We start from the raw sequence: 17,871 nt of genomic DNA on the forward strand, positions 1-17,871 counted from the left end.
CCTGGATGACCAGAAAAGGTAACTTGGTCATGCTCAAAGGCCAAAAGTTTGGCTCATTACATTTCTTGTATGTCACTTCTGTGAAAGAGAACTCTATCTATGTAGCTGAGCTGCCTCCTACTGAGTTCTGGCATAGCCGGCTTGGTCTTATGAGTCAGAAGGAAATGAAGCAATTGCAATATTTTGTCTATATCCCTATGTTAAACTATTATGATTTTAGTTTGTGTGAGCAATGTACATATGGGAAACAAACTAGGCTTACTACTTTCCCATTAGATCGAAAGTCAAAAAATCCTCTAGATTTGGTTCATAGTGATCTATGCATGCCTATGCCGCATAAGTCTTATATTTCCTGACTTCCATAGATGAATTACCTCTTGAAGAGAAAAGACAAAGTCTTTAGTGTCTCCTAGAAGTTCCTAACTATGGTTGAGAACTAGACAAGAAGTTGAAGGCTTTGTGCAGTGACAACGGGGGAGAGTACATCTCTACTGAGTTTAAGAACAAAAGAGGAATTCAGTGACACTGCATATGCTGTACACGCTTGCCTAGAATGGAGTTGCTGAGCACATGAATAGGACTATTCACAAGAGGGTCAATTCCATGCTATGGAAAATTTACCTCAAGAGTTTTGAGGAGAGGTTGCTATGACAGTGGTGCATATGACCTCAAGAGTTATGACGGGTTGCCTAGTACACCATTGAACTACAAGATTTTGCAGGAGATTTGGACATTCAAGAAGCCTTATTATGGTAGATTACGCGTGTTTGGGTATTCTCACATGTGACTAAAGAGCTTAGGAAGAAAGTGGATCCCAAGTCCCAAAAATGTATCTTCATTGGCTATGGTGTAGATGGAGCTATGGGTTATTGTCTTTGGCACCTGAAATCTTAAGAGTGTTATTCACAGCTCACAAGTAATCTTTAATGAATCAAAGATGCATAGATAGCATGCCAAAGAGACCGAGTATCGTAAAGTGAGATTTGAGGACGTAACCTCAAGTCCAATTACACAAATAGATGAGTCTACTAGCGATGTACCTATCACTAGTAGTGCTCCTTAGAGAGAAGAGTCTAGTAGTCACGTATTGAGGAGATCTATATGCGTCTTTCGTGTCCCTGAGCATTTTTTGCTAGGGTTAGACTATTTGTTTTTGGTCACTGATTGCGGAGAGCCTAACTACTATCGAGAGGCTATTAAGATGGAAGATAGCATAAAGTGGGAGCAGAGAATGCAATCTAAGTATCAATCTAATATGGAAAATGAAACTTGGGAACTGACAAAGTTTTCAGAGGGAAAACAAGTCTTGCCTTGCAAATGGGTGTATAAGAAAAAGGACATGGCAGAAGATTCTGAGCCTAAGTATAAGGCTAGATTGGATGCTAAGGGATTCAAGAAGAAGAAAGGCGTGGACTTTGTCTCCAATAGTCAAGATGACTACATTGCATCTTGTGCTTAGACTAGCCACTGAGGACATGGAGCTTGTCCAAATGGATGTGAAGACGGCTTTCCTTCACACAACTGTTGATGACGATGTCTACATGAAACAACCAAAGAATTTTGAAGTCAAGCATGAGAAGCCTATGAGAGAAGAACTGGTATGTAGATTGTGGAAGGTATTGTATGGCCTAAAGCAAGGGTTGGTACATGAAGTTTGACAAGTACATGCAGTCCCAAATGAAAGGGTCTAGGAAGATCACTGCTTGTATACCTGGATATTGAATGATGGTTCACTTATCATCTTGATACTTTATATCTATAATATGCTCATTGTTAACAAGCCTAAGACAATTGCTAGCTTGAAAAAGCCACTTAGCATGCATTTTTTTAGGAAACCATATTAGTAAATTTGGGAATTTTTCAATTCACTTTCAAAACGAGCTTAAAATTTGACCACATGGCCAAATCTTAGCCAAAGTTTTAAGAGCATGGCTTGAAAGAGCTTTTCAAGTACTACCTTGTGGAAAAAGTTGGCCTTAAAAAATAGTTTAAGATTCGTCCATACGGACAAATCTTTACGACATTGGTGATTCCCAAATTGGCTCTAAAGCCTTCAACTCTCTAATATGGTGCTGGAAGGATTTGGGAGGGGCAACATTTTCTTGGTATGCGTATCAAGAGGGATAGACAACATGGAATACTAGACTTGTCTCAAAAAACGTATACCACAAAGTCTTGCAACGTTTTAATATGCAAGGGGGGAAGGATACATTGAGGACACCAATGCTGGCATATGCAAAACTTATCAAGAACGATCCTGCAAAATCTGATGTTGAGAAAGCAAAAATGGTCAAGGTGTCATATTCTTTAGCAGTTGGTAGTCTTAGGCTGGGTTCACATTGGGTAGGCGGAAGAAACACTCCAAAATGGGATTTTCCAGGTGGAAGAGTTGCAAAATGCACACTTCCACCACCCATTTGTTCACACAGATAATGGAACAAAAAATGGCTCTATTTTCTTCTGGCGTCTATTGTGAACCTGGGGCGGTGGCGGAACAGAGAGTGAAAGGAAGCAAAGTTTAATAAATTGCATTAATAAACCATAGTTGAAGGAAAAAGAAAATGGCCACGTCAAGCCTCTAAGATGACGTGGAGGGTGGAAGCCGTTTGGGCGAGGGGGGGGGGGGGGGGGGGGGGGGGGGGGGTCCGAAGTCACAATGCATTTTTGTTCCCTTTTGCTGGCAATCGAAATGAGGTTCTGCCGCCGCGCACTGTGAACAAGTGCTCTGAGGTGCTCTGACGTGCATGCCTGTGATTCGCTGCCTCGTAGGGGACGTTTACTGCCGCCGCCCACTATGAACCCAACCTTATGTATGCCATGGTAGCCACAAGACTAGACATTGCTTTTGCAGTGGGAGTGGTTAGCAGATTAATGGAAAATATTGTCAGAAAGTACTAAGAAGCAATGAAGGACATCTTGAAATATTTAAAAGGTATGATAGTAGACAAGCGCTTACGCTTTGGGACTAGTGATGCATATGTTGTGGGTTACATGGATGCGAATTATGCGGGTTGTGTAGATGTCGAAGATCTATTTTTCTCTTTGCTGGAGTAGCCGTATCATGGAGATCATGTCTCTAAAACTATACATCATCTTCCACCACAAAAGCTGAGTATGTGGCAGTTTCTGACGCTAGCAAGGAAGTTGCATGGTTAGCTCGCCTAGTGGGAGATCTTGGCATTCCTTGGACTCCGATGTTGCATTGTGATAGAGTGCGATTGCATTAGTGAATAACCCCGTGTTTCACTGTAAGTCAAAACACATATAAGTTTGTTATCATGTGATACGTGACATATTGGCTAGCAAGAGCATTAAGCTAGTCAAGGTTCAATGCAATATGAGCCCAATCAAACACCGAATTTATTGAATTTGAAACAAACTATACACAATATGGTCAAATCCACCTATAATTAATCACCAAGATGTTCAATTAATCTGGGTAAAGCCTTAAACATAAGCTCTAGCATTGATAGTTAATCAAAACCATATTTTATCTTCCAGTCAATCACAATCTTGGAGTCTTCTCGATGCATGTCAAGGCCCTCATAGCTGCATGCACTTGAACCGCTCAGAGAACATAGACTGATGCTTCCTTAAGCATCAGCTAGTGTCTGTTTGTTGTCAAGCTCACCCTTCCTTTCCCCAAGCCCTTAAACAGGTTACCTTCCTTTGCCTACTCTTAATCCCAATCATGAGGAAAACATTAGAAGATAACAACCCATGGTTTCCTCTTCGTCTTCAACCTTTGTTCTCTTCTCCTCACATCGCTTCCCTTGCACAAATTCTGAGAGAGAAAGATCATCCAAGAAGAAGAATATAACCCCCTTTTCTTGTGCTTCCCCTTCTTCTCTTTCTTCCTGAAACTCTCCTGAAAAATAGTAGAGTTCAAAAATTTTGATATCTCCTAATCGGTGTGGAATTAGCCCCATATGCGTGATATGCTTATATGCTCAAAACGGCGTTTTCTTTGTCCCTTGCAGCCTGGTTTCACAAAAAACGAGTTTTGCAAAATTTTTACAGAATATGACTTTTTAGCCTCCCTCATGCAATAAATTTAGTCTCTCACCCACTTTCCTTTCCATCACTGACCACATGGCCTCTAACCACCCAACTTACCTTGCATGTTTTAAGAGGCATTTTCTATACAACTCTTTTTTGTAAGCATAAAATGCCTACACTTGGGATGCATACCTGTCTTACCATTCTGACATACATTCACCAATGCACTTGCATGTCATCGTGTTCCATCACTGCACAAGTAACATATATTATTCAATCAAGTAGGATCTTCATCTTTTAAACCTATTTTACACGTGAAAGCAGAGCAACATGACATCCACTCCTTTTGAACCTGTGCATCCTCTGGCATGTGCCAATTGGATTGGAATAGTCTTCGTCTTCATGAGTCCAACATTTTATAGCTAACCAAGCAAGAATACCCTTCACCCATGATCCCCCTCCATTAGAGCACATAAATATAACATGCCATAATCTATAAGTATCTTCATACCCATTGGATCAAATGAAGTAAGAATAAATTTGTCTAAACAATTGGAGCTTCAGAATATCCACATGAGCATACATTGCATGTATCAATCAACACCCAACATCCCTAGTATAAGTATGCTATTCTTGGATCAAACATCAAGCAACCACCCATTTTATCCAACACACCCATTGAATTCATTTCAAGATCCTTAGAATCTCTTGGTCAAATACCAATGAGATCACATAGCCTCAATGATGTTTGCAATAAACTAGAGGCTTCCTTGAAACACAATGAAACATCCTCATACCATAGAAATTTGACAAATTTTTCTCATTACAAGCAAGCATATAAGAGTGCTGACTCCCTTTTACCGGCATCCATATCATCACTGACATGAACATTAGAAGAAAGAGCACCTAAATTCAACTATAGCCAGTACAATGTTCAAGAAAATGAAGAAACTTGTGCACCACTTGCAATACCCACGGTGATTTAGCATCATCACCCCCTCTGATTTCATAGTCATCAAGAATCTTTGAACATTCTATACTTGTATCAGAGACATAATTACTTGGGATTTCATGTTGATAATGAAAAACAGCTTCAACCTGTATATCTTCACCCAGAACACCCTTCGTTGAACTCGTAGAGCATTGTAAATCTTCATCATCCAAATATCTAGAAATTACTTCCTCTTGCAACTCATAAGAAATCATACAATGGAATAACTCCCTGGATATCTTGCACTTGTGGATTTTGTTCTTGCACCCCCTTTGAATGGGTATAACATCAAAAAGCCCTTCAATACTATAATGTTCATCTCTATTGGATACCTCTACTAAGAAACCATTAATAATGGAATCCTCTTCTTGATCTATGACATCAGCACATGTAAACATGTTATGAGAAATAAACACATACTCATTTGTGTTCTCATGCACAACCTCTATTATCTCCATAATTTCTTGCACTTCATTCGTTACTGTATAGATAGCTTTATCTGTGCAATTGTCTTCAATAAACCTATTGTTCTGTTTGGCCTCACATGCTTCCATGGTGTTGAAAGATCCATCAAGTCCTTATAAAGGCTCATCTTGAATTTCTTGAGAATCCATGCGTAGGTCACTTGCCTGTGAAATACTTACAACATAATCTCTATCTTCACTAGAACCAATAATGGAGGCAACTTCCATGCGAGCAATCTTTGAAAAATTGCCATAGATTTTAGTTTTATCATCAATTCATTATTCACATGTGTTAAAAAGTGCCCGAAACATGATCCTTCAGGGCTAACTTATAAAGCTCCATCTGCTTTAGCTTTACTTCTTGGTAGAAATTTGTTCCCAAAATTCATTATAGATAAGAAACTACGACCAATCCCCATCACCTGTACTGAAAGTAACCTGGATCTTCCCAATGCTATGCTTCTTTCCCAAGTCTATAATCCTTGTGCTTCCATGAATGAACTTATCTACAAAATTACTGCACTTTGTGGGACATTAGGGATTTTTGGAGGGCTTTCTAAGAAAATACATATTTTTTTTGCGTTCTGTCTAGAAAATTGGTGTGGTAAAAGAGAAGGTGTCCTCATCAACCATTCAAAAAGTGTACTTCCAAGTGGATTCTTTGGACAGAGTCGTAACGATCGTGATGATTAAGGGAATGTCTCTTTTCACGTACATTGAATGCACCTCATCATATTGGAGGGATTTTCTTCTCCAAATGATGTATGCATCAGGGGCTAATGGCGTTCTTCTCTTTCATTTCTTGATTTTCTTGGACTGTGTATTCATGGCTTCTTCCTCCACCCCCTCAAACCTCCTCACCAAACGACATAAATATCATCTACACATTGACCTGGATCCTGAATATGGGCCATTACGCAAGCGAAGTAAAAAAAACACAATAGTAACACCCACCAAAAAATAAAGACTCAGAGTAGAGGAGCAAAACACAAAGATTTATGGAAAAATGGCTCACTCTATCCTTTGAATACTGTGACCAATGCCTCCCCTACATTTGCATATTCCACTACTTTATTGACCTTTGTAGGTGATGGAGAGACTAGCTTGCTTTGGCTATTGCAAAGTGCTGATTGGGCAATCAAAAACTTAGAAAATCATAGTTCATTGTCAAGCAAACAAGATTCTAAGACTTTCTTATTTGCATTGTGAGGACTAGAAAACCATTTTGCAACGCACAATGGAAGTAAAGGTCTTGCAAGAAAAGGTGCGGACCTTCCAAATGAAAGATACAAGCTTATGTGGTCGTGTGCGAAAGAAGAAGCTACAAAATCTTGAAACCTTGAAGGTTGGCTCCAACGGTCTTAAGAAAAGAATCCAAGCATTAAGGTGAGGATTGTGAACCTTTTAATTTATTTCACCTATACATGGTTTTTTCTTATGGTAGTTATGCTTTCTTTGTAGACGTGCTATATACACAAACAAAGAAAATGTAGATCCAAAGGCAAATGTAGGAAAGTAGTTGAAGCCGTTGATAACTAATGGTCTTGCAAAGGATATAATCCATGACAAAAAGTTTAAGGTTTTGCAGTGGGATGTTGTTGACTGTTTTATTTCTAAGGATGCAGTGCCTGCCAATGAAATACAAGGCACACTTGACTCCCTTCACGTGAGTAAGAGAGGGTACTCAGCTATTCAGCAGTCTATCTCTTCCATGTTTGTTAGAAGGGAATAAAGTCCAAAATTTTACCAATAGCAGCAAGTGTCTGGAAAGCGAGACTTCAACTCAACCATGCACATACAGTCTTCATTGGATGTCCATTTCATATTGATGGTATTTATAGATCTCAAGGAACAAATGTAACCTACAATGAGTACACCAATATCTTCATGGACCTCACTTCATTGCAAACTAGAATGGTTGAGTTCTACAATGTAACATTTAAAGATACTGGTGGCGTTCTGTTTTTTTTTTGAAGCTAGATGAGTGTGAGATTCTTAAAGAGAAAAAGCAAGAGCGGATCACAATAACATTGATGAATAGAGCTCTTTCAAAATGCCCTACTGATGATCCTTCATACTTCAGTGTACAATCAGAAACAAACATATGGTGGCTTGGTGCTTTTCAGGTAATCCATTTCCATCTATTCTTCAGCTCCGATAAGCCCCCTTTTGATTTAGTTTTAGATTTAATCTCACATCTCATAAGGATTTAATCTTGCAGGTAAACAAAGAATACTATAAGATTCTATATTGGGTGTTCCATCAAACCTCTATTCCTGATGTAATTGATAGAAAAATGAATCAAGGATAAGTGTTGGCTATAGATGGGAGGGGAGACTTTCAAGTCCAATGGCATCTTGTAGGTGACCTCAAAACACTGAAGTGTATGTATACTTGTGGAATGGGTGCCATGGAAAATTCTCCATGCTTGTATTGCATGGAGCTTGCAAAGATGATGGATCCAAAGTGGTGGAGAAAGGCTCCTACTCATCTGAAGAAGATCCTAATTCCCACCCAGTTCTAGATATTCCACTTGTTAATGTCCACATTTGTACAATGCATGCTCTTTGAAGAATTGTGGAGAAGTTGGTGTATTTGTACATTGGGTTTTCTTGAAAAATTAAGAAGTCAGTTGAATGGCAGGTCGCTATACAAGCCCTTGAACTAGTTTTGTCAGATATGTGTCTCCATGGGGGCAGTGTGAAAATCTAACGGGACAACAAAAGTCAACCAATGATAAAGATGTACCATGCAAGCCATCCATTGGTGGGATCAAGGCACACCATTTCTTATCCAAACCAACATGCATGAAAGAGAAGAAGCTAACCAAGCGTCGAAGGATATATCAGTCCACCTATGTCAGCAAAATTGAGTTTCAGCAATGAAAAAATCTGCATATGGCAGTGAAGGACCAGGAACCAACAACTTGCAATGACAAGGGTGATGTGGGGTGTTCGCTTGATGTGCTATTTCAAATCTATGACAAAGATGATTGGTCACAAAATGATCTCAACAAGTTTAAGGAGAACCTTCAGCTACTAAACAAAGAATTAAGACAGCATGGACTGAAACACAGATTACTCATTACATGGTATTGTTAAAGCACCCTTTTAAATAAAAAGGATTAAGAGGATGCTTAAAATGCTTGAAAACTTGTTTTATTTGCAACACATCATTTTCAATCACTTACCATACTTCATTCAAAAGTATGGAAACCCAGGCATATAGAACACCCAATGCTTGGAAAAGTCTCATTACATGGCCAATAATGCATATTTCAGACACACATAGCATGGTGGCTCTCAATACAAGGCAAACAATTTGAAAGAGTTGTTTCAATGGTTTTATCGTAGAATACTTCACTATCTGCAACAAAAACATGGATTGGACAGTTCAACAACAACAAAAGCAATTAGGCATTTGCAACAATGGAAAAGAAAACGAGCAGAGGCATTCAACAACTCAAGTGGTAATCGTCGTGAAGGGAAAGGAAAGTGGAGAGAGACAATGGAATATGTTAACCATAGGTGGACCAAGAGAATTTGATTTTAGGTCACAACATATACAAGAGATGCCTAATGATTTAATAGATCTTGTACAAGTCACAAGTCCTTCAACTTGATGAGTGTCATTGATGTGTATGTATAATAATAAGCCGCACAACCACTTGTGTACCCCGGACAATATCCAAAACATTCTCTGCCAAAAATTTTGTCGAGAGGATAACTTTGTCTGCATTTTGTGGTAGCATTGGTCCACATTTCTCTTTAAGGAACCTCTCAGCAATTGAGGTGGTCTCTCTTGTGCTTCTTGTTGGCCAAACACAGTCTCAAGATCTTTTCTTTGCCTCCTTCTGTGAGATCTTAATCTTGACAAAAACATAATCTCTCTCTCTCTCTCTCTCTCTCTCTCTCAATCTTTCTCTCTCTCTCTCCCTCTCTCTCTCTCTCTCTCTCTCTCTCTCTCTCTCTCCTTCAACTATGCTCTACGATGCATGCAAGACAACTGAAGGTTTGTAAACGCATCGACACGCGCCATGGAAAGGAAAAACAAACTTCCTCTATCTCTCAATATTTTGTCCCATGGTGCGCGTAGGAGAATATAGCAACACTATGTGCGTCCACATGCGCTGTGGGACAAAAAGGAAAGCTCATATATATATCTATCACACAAGTAATAATCCTCGTGCAAAATTTTGCAACAAAAGCATAAACTTTTGTTACCTTTTCCGTGGCTTGGCATGGCTATCTTGCAAACATGAACAATTCAATGGTACATGAAGCACACTTCTAGCATGGTAATTAAATATCTTCCCTGCTGGATGTCAATCAAGCATCTCTCTCTCTCTCTCTCTCTCTCTCTCTCTCTCTCTCTCTCTAAACAACCATGCGGTATTCTACAAATACATTTCTCACATGTGTGAAAAGTCTAATGATTTACAGTGGGCATTTAATGCGCCATACAATTTTAATACATAAGTCAATTTTTTACTTTAATACATGTACTATCTCTCTCTCTTTGTATTTGGAAGAGTAGTGCATGCATTGAAGTAAAAAATTGATTTATTTTTTAAAATCATATGGCACATTAAATGCCCACTATACATAATTAGACTTTTCACACGTGTGAGAAATGTATTGTTAGAATACCGTGCATGGCGACAACGGTTACATGGTTGTTTAGATTATGAGAGAGAGAATGATATATATATATAGATAGATAGATAGATAGAGAGAGAGAGAGAGAGAGAGAGAGAGAGAGAGAGAGAGAGAGAGAGAGAGAGCTGATGATTGAGCAAGGAAGATATACAATGCTAGAAGTGTGCTCCATGTACCATTACAGTGTTCCATCTTTGCAAGATAGCCATGCCAAGCCCAGAAAACGGTAACAAAAATTTATGCTTCTGTTCCAAATTTTGCATGAGGATATTTCTTATGTGATATATATATATATATGAGATTTCTTTTTTGTCCCACGATGTGCGTGGACGCACATAGTGTTGCCTATTCTCCTACGTGTGTCGTGGGACAAAATACTGAGAGATAGAGGAAGTTCGTTTTTTCTTCACACGATGCACATCGATGCATTTACAAACCTTCAGTTCTCTTGCGCGTGCCGTAGAGCATAGTTGAGGGAGAGAGAGGGAGATAGAGAGAGAGAGAGAGGTAGAGAGTGACTTAGAGAGACAAGAAGAAGAAGATTTTTTTAATGTCATAGGAAAGTATCCCAAGAGACCTTAAAAATCTACCTCAACGAGAAGAGAGAGACCCACAAAGAGAGAGAGAGAGAGAGAGAGAGAGAGAGAGAGAGAGAGAGAGTTGCAATAGATTCTATTGAATTTAATATATTGAAGGATCCAGATACTCAAATAACTGATTCAATTATCGATATTTGCTTAAAGTAAGATGCTTTCACTAGCTTCAACATACTTTTATTCAGTCATTAGATTAGAGAATAACTTCTAGTAATTGTATTTCATTTTGATCAAGAGCTAGCTACCTACCCAAATCATGCCATAAATATATATCATGGATCCTCAACTCTTTGTCTTTCTCATAATAAAAAATACCCTTGAGGGCACATTCGAGAAGTGGCTTGCTTATTGTCCGATGCTAGAAGTCACAACCATGAATTTGAGAGTGCTTGTACCAAAAGGAGATGAGAATTGATTATATGACGATCATGTATTTGGCCACCACAGTGTCTAGGGGAACCTCACAATGTATGTCGTCCATCTCTTTAACATACCACCCTCTATTAAGAAGCTTGTCACAGAAACAAGTGCTTAGAGATTTACATACTAGCACACAACATGTATGTGGTAGGTGTGAAATAGTTCCATAAATAAACTTATAGGACAAAAATTAGCAACCTTCACCAATTTGGTAGGTACAGAATTTTGTAGGGACTTTTGTACATCCCTAAACAACTTACTTTGGAGAGCTTCACACACTATGGTGTCCAGGACTGGCCAGTCAATACAACTCCAATTGGTAGGGAGAGGGAGTTTTCAGCTGATCCAAGTGACGGTGCTGCTAACAGCCCGCCTTGGCTAAGGATTAAGTTGTACTCAAAGCATTATTCAATTAATTGATGATTACAGTGACTGCCATAGCCTTTTGCACTTGTTGTTCTTATTCTCTCTCACACCTCTCACAACCAGAGGCCCGATGCCTTCTTGGCTCACATTTCGAACACATATTTCCTGACATCGTGATATGCGAAAATGTTCAAAACAACATTTTTCTTGTTCCATGTGGCACATTTTCATAGAAAACGAGATTTGTAATTTTTTTACAGAATAGGACTTTTTGGCCTCCCTCATGCAGTACACTTAGCCTCTCGCCCATTTTCCTTTCCATCACTGACCACATGGCCTGCTTTGCATGTTTTAAGAGGCATTTCCCATACAACACTTTTTTGTAAGCATGAAATCCCTACACTTGGGATGCATACCTGTTTGAACATTTTGACATACATTCACCATTGTACTTGCATGTCATCATGTCCATCACTGCAAAATTAACATATATACTTCAATCAAGTAAGATCTTCATCTTTTAACCCTATTTCATATCGTGCAAGTGGAGCAACACGAGAATGGAGATTCCTTTTGTTGGTTCCCACTAGGTCGTGCCCACAATTTTGCTATCCTTGGCCTCACACACCACAAATCTCAAGAATTTCTATTGATATTTTCATTTCATCACCTTCTTAGATAGCGAATTCTTTCTATGATTTCACAATTGTTGGCCAGAGATGATCTTGCATGATTGCCATCTTCAATGTCCAAAGGAGCGTCCCCAATGCGCTCAACATGTGAAGCTTACACATATATACATCTCAAATCTCTCTATTATCTGCATAGAAATAGCACACATGCTTGAGAATTGAAGTCTCCACCTCTGGAATGGTGTTGATTGAGAACAATCTGGGATCATCAAAGGGGAAAAAATTGACATAAAGATTCTGTTTTTATTCTTGCTTGGATTGGGTTTTGATCAAAGTGATTGGGATTCTTTTGGAATGTATGCCAAAGACTGTGCTTGGACAGGGTTTTGACCTACTCATGTGAGTAGAGTGTGGGCATTTTTGAAATTGGAATTTTTTTTGGTGAAAAAATTTACTAATTGTTTGCACGCAAAAACGATTACAAGCGAGTTAATTTGAACATTATGGTTGGAACTTTCAGGGTGGAGGCCAAGAAGACAAGCTTGGGGCTCCAATTGAGCCCAAAAATTTCAAATTTTGAAGATTTTTGTGGGTCTTTTGGGCATTTGAAATGGGAGCATCTATTTAAAGAAGCATGAATATACAATATAAAACTCATGAAATATATAGGGGTTTACCTTTAGAATGTAGAATGCAAGTGACATGGTATATTTTAAATATATTCACTACTTACATAGTGAAAGGACATTCTAAATAGAAGAAAACGCTAAAACTCAAAGCTAACACCACATTTTAGATGGGAAAAATTAGAAAAATTCACAACCCCTGACTATATGGTCATGAGGAGATCACAAAGACAAAAGAGTACTCAATTTGACAAAAAACAACATATTTGCTAGGTGAATCCTATTTTACACACAAGGTAAAAAAAATCTATAGACTATGATTCTATTTTTCTTGTAAAGATCAATGAGTTCTTGACCAACGTCTATAGTTATTGTAGGTCCAAATTTTCTTTCAGACATAGAATTAGGTACAAAAAAGGTGCATTTTGTACATTTTGTTGATGTATCATCAATATTTCTATGCGTACACTCATCAATATCTTTATAAATGCTTTCACTTTACATACTTTAGTTCTTTTCTCTCATGTTCAAGCACAAAAAAAATATTCTAAGACAATTTGGAACACACCTATGAAGTACAAAAACTGCACGGATAAAAAATTGGCTTCCACAATGCGGCCTTCCATATGGCATATAAACCTATCAAGTCGGCATCAAATTGGAGTTGTACAGTTATATTTGAACCTAAGCTTGAAATGTACCACGTTTGTTGAGTGAAATTTAGCAAATTTAAGACAACATAGTATTAAATTCAAAATGATGTTGATTCTGGTAAGAAAAAAATCACTTCCACCTTTGTGTTGTTTTTATTTAGGGGTATTAGGTGCCCCAAAACTCAAGAAATAAGAGTAACATAGTGAAAAATCCATAAACACACTCAAAGTTTCCTTTTGATTACAAAGACACTTCCAAAGTACTCATCAAAACGTGAATTTTACTAGCAAATCAACATAGAGAATTTTCCATAAATAGACCATAGCTTCCAATACATACGCTTTCCATTTTATAGAAGCATAAAAACACCTTTAGAACTACCTATGCTAGCTATGTTTTTTTAAGGTCACTAAGTTCTGTTTTAGGGTGATCTAATGCCAATTCCATAAAAATTGGCCAAATACTACACATGATTTTTTGCTTGAGTTAGGTTTAAAAATGTTACTTAAACCCAACTCTAAAGGTGGAATGAGTATAGTTTTTTTTAAGTCATAAGTTAGCTTTGTGGATTTAGAGCACTTTAGAACCTCCTAGCAATAATTCTAGGAAGTTGCTAAGTTAAGAGGACACAAAAGTGTCATGTTACCAATCTAGTGTTAATTAAATTAAGGCCGAGGAACTTTAAAAATAAAAAGTAATAAGATTAGTGTTTCTACCTCTTGAAAATTGGTGCCAATGTCAATGGATCACTACAATAAATGATGAAACATGAGATCAACTCCTTGCCATTATACTCCCTTAAATGAAAATTGGCAAAAAAATGACCGTCTAGTGTTCTACAAGCACAACATTGGCTTCTCATTCTAAAAGTTCAAGCAATATGACACCTCCAACTCAATTCATAAGCTTCTTGCTAAGTTGCTAGGTTACTTTATCCCAAAAAATCACCATAAGAATTCAGTCACGTAATTCATTACAAAGATCTTTTGAGCCAATCATTGAAATAATGGATTGCATGGGGCCAATGGATGTTTGGTACACAATTAAGTATTATAGACCATTCAATGGACAAGCTCCAAGGAAGAAATTGGTAAATTAAAACATACAGTACACTGTTAGATTCTAAAAGTTAATGGGCATACATATCTCCTAAATGTCTCCACTTGTGAAAAAATGAATCAATTCCTTTAAGGAATGGCTAAGGATATAACACCCAACACCTAAGGAATGTGACTAGTTGAGAGAGAGAGAGAGAGAGAGAGAGAGAGAGAGAGAGAGAGAGAGAATAATCACATGTAAGGTTTCTCTTTCATAACAAAATGAGACTCCTCATTTCATTTCCTCTACACTTGTAGTATTGGACGTTCATATCCTTGAACACGTTTTCATCGTTCATCTCCTCCATACACTTGACTTTCCAAATCCCTAAGTCCGTTCATTTTCTTAGGAGATCTCACACTTCTAAAGTATTTTCCTACTAAGGTTTCTAACCTTTTGGCATTCAATTTCAAAGAAATCTTCAATTTATATGAATTGGGAACACCTACTACTGGAGCAAAATGTTGGAATTAGGGTTGCAGAGAAACACACACAGCTTGGAGAAGACGAAGGAAGCTCAAGGCACACAATAGAGAGTGTGTTACTTGGTGTGAAATGGAAAGATAGATAGCCCTAGAGTGATGGCCGTATATACAATGCACGGGGGAAAAAACTCCCAAAGAGGAAAAAAATGCCCCGGCGATCTTAGTGTGTTCACATACATCACTACCACATGTATATGGTAACAAATCCCCCCTGGAGTGATGTGGTGAACGAGAGCTGGCACATGAGTAAAGGGAAGTGCCATGCCCTGAGGACATGATCAGTCCACAAAGGGGAGTAAGCCCAAAGCTTTGCGGAAAGCTTCGAGCTTCTCACAAGACAATGCCTTTGTGAAAAGATCTGCAAGGTTGTTCTGTGTTGGCACATAAGCAAAGCTGATCTCTCCTGCTGAGAGCCTCTCCCTGACATAGTGGTAATGCACCTCAATGTGCTTTGTGCGAGCATGAAAAACTAGGTTCCTCGCAACTGCCAATGCGCTCTGACTGTCAGTGTAGATAGTGTTGGCAGTGTCCTGTCCAACACACAAATGAGCCATAAGGCGTTGTCAGGGGATATGTGTTCGAAACGTGAGCCGGGCAGGCGCCAGGCCTCTGGCTGTGGGAGGTGCGAGAGACTAGATGCTAGACACAAAGAAAAAGACTCTGAAAACACCTTAAATGCTTAAAAATTGACAACCGGAATGTTTTAAGCTGCTAATGATTAGCCGAGGTGAAATTCGATTACAAATGTTTGTCGTTAACGGCACTGATGGTGTTAGGAGAGTTTAATGCTCTCAAATTAGATAACGACTGTAAATTTCTCACTTATGCCTGCCATTAGAGCCATTTGAAGCTAATCAGGACGTACATATCTGATGAAATTCCCTGCTTGATGCCCTTGTAATTCCCAATTATGGTAGAGCGATGTTTTCCTCTCTCCTTGTTGCCTTACCGTTCCCTTATCTTGCTACTTAACCCTAGATTTACCTGAACGCTTGTCGAGCTCCGACATCTGCTCTTGCCAAACTTCTCTCGCCTTATCTGTCCCTTGCCGAGATCTGCTTATCTGCTCTTGCCAAACTTCTCTAGCCTTATCTTTCCCTTGCCGATATCTGCTTATCTGCTCTTGCCAAGCACCCTTCTTGTTATTGAGCTAAGTCGAGGTCGAGGACGAGAGAGACTTCGTTCTTGCTTCTTCTCCCGCTTTGCCTTGCTTACCCTCTTTCACTTGATTACGGCCGAGAAAGGGAGATAGAGCCTTGCTTCTTTCACCTTCCAAGCTTCCCGAACTTCCCTTCTCATAACCCTATTCTCTTTGCTTTGGTAGCTTCTCAAGCTCTTGCTTTCCCTCCTTTCCCTCGCTTCAAGCTCTCCTTGTTTATGGCCTCCTCCACTCGTTGATTCGTGTGCCCTTGCTGCTTATAGCCGAGAGAGGGAGAGGAACTCCTTGCTTTGATTAGAGATAGATAGATAGATAGATAGAGAGAGAGAGAGAGAGAGAGAGAGAGAGAGAGAGAGAGAGAGAGAGAGAGAGAGAGAGAGAGAGAGAGAGAGAGAGAGAGAGAGAGACCTCGCCTTGCTTACCCTCACCTCCTCGCCTTGCTTCAAGCTTACTCCCTTGCTTGCTTCGTTCAATCTTTCCCTCCTTGCTTGCCTCCAGCTCTTCTCGCATGCAATGACTTTCTCATGCCAAAAAAAAACCCCTATTAATAGCCTTGTTGCCTCCCTTAGCAACGACGGCGCCGTCGTTGCTAGGGAGCGCAAAAACGTTCTCTAGGTGACGTGGTAGCTGCAGATCCCGACCAGCGTAGAATTTGACCCTGCTGGTGTCAAAACATTGCGCCATGGAAAGCTCATCAACTTCCATTTCTTGCACGTCGTCGTTGGAGCATCACGGCGCGCGAGGCGAGTTCTCTCCTCTCCTTCACGCTGCTTGCGCACTGCCTCAGGCCCTTGCCATTTCTTTTTTCTTTTTCTCTTCACTTCACACTCATTCACTCTCCTATTTTTAACCTATGGACGGCCTTTTTAATGTGTTGGGCGGCCTCTCTCTTGGTTGCCCTTGGGTGGCCATTTTTAACTCAGGCGGCCTAAGCACCTTAAACTCATGGGCGGGCAGCCTTTGTAAGGGCATCACCTTTGGCATACATGCCGACGGAGGTATTGCCAAGCAGTATCTCTTTCTCCATTGGGCGGCCACATTGGCCCTTTGTTTCTTTTGGGCGGGTGGCCCTTAAAGGGCATCCCATTAAACATACATGCCGACCAAGCAATGCCAAGCAGCACAACTTCCTTCAGCAGTCCTTGACTAACAATATCATGGTGAATTTTATTGTCCATATGGACATCTCGAATAATGCCAAAATCACCCAGCTCAGCAGTGCCGACAACTGACACCGGACTCTGCTTGCCAAGCTGTAGATTTCTCAAACTACATAGGATGCATACAAACTCTGTTGAGGAGGCCAAAATTCCCAGATGGCACCCCGACCGAGCCGACTGGACTGGTACGGAACCGACCCTCGGTGAATCTTTAATGGCCAATAACTTAGCAATTGGAACTCCGATCGCTAATCTGAAAAGACCGACATGCTCCACAAAGTAAGCACTTCAGGCCCGTGCATTCATTTCAATTCGATCACCTCAGCTGCATTTGCCCAATCTGGTACGGATCTACATTAACTCAAACTTCAAACTGCCATAAATTCTTCACCATAGCTCCAATTGACGAGCCGTAAAGACAGACCGGTAGAGCACTTCAAGCATCACAGTTCTAGATCATAAGATTCCATCGGTGCTCACTTCAAGCATAATCATTTTTGGTATTATTAAGGCATCGGTTGCCCTTTTAAGCCACATCTGGCATACATTAATCATTAAACTTG

This window comes from Adiantum capillus-veneris, chromosome 6 (assembly GCF_014529385.1).
Source record: "Adiantum capillus-veneris isolate H3 chromosome 6, ASM1452938v2, whole genome shotgun sequence".
In the NCBI taxonomy this organism is placed as follows: domain Eukaryota; kingdom Viridiplantae; phylum Streptophyta; class Polypodiopsida; order Polypodiales; family Pteridaceae; genus Adiantum; species Adiantum capillus-veneris.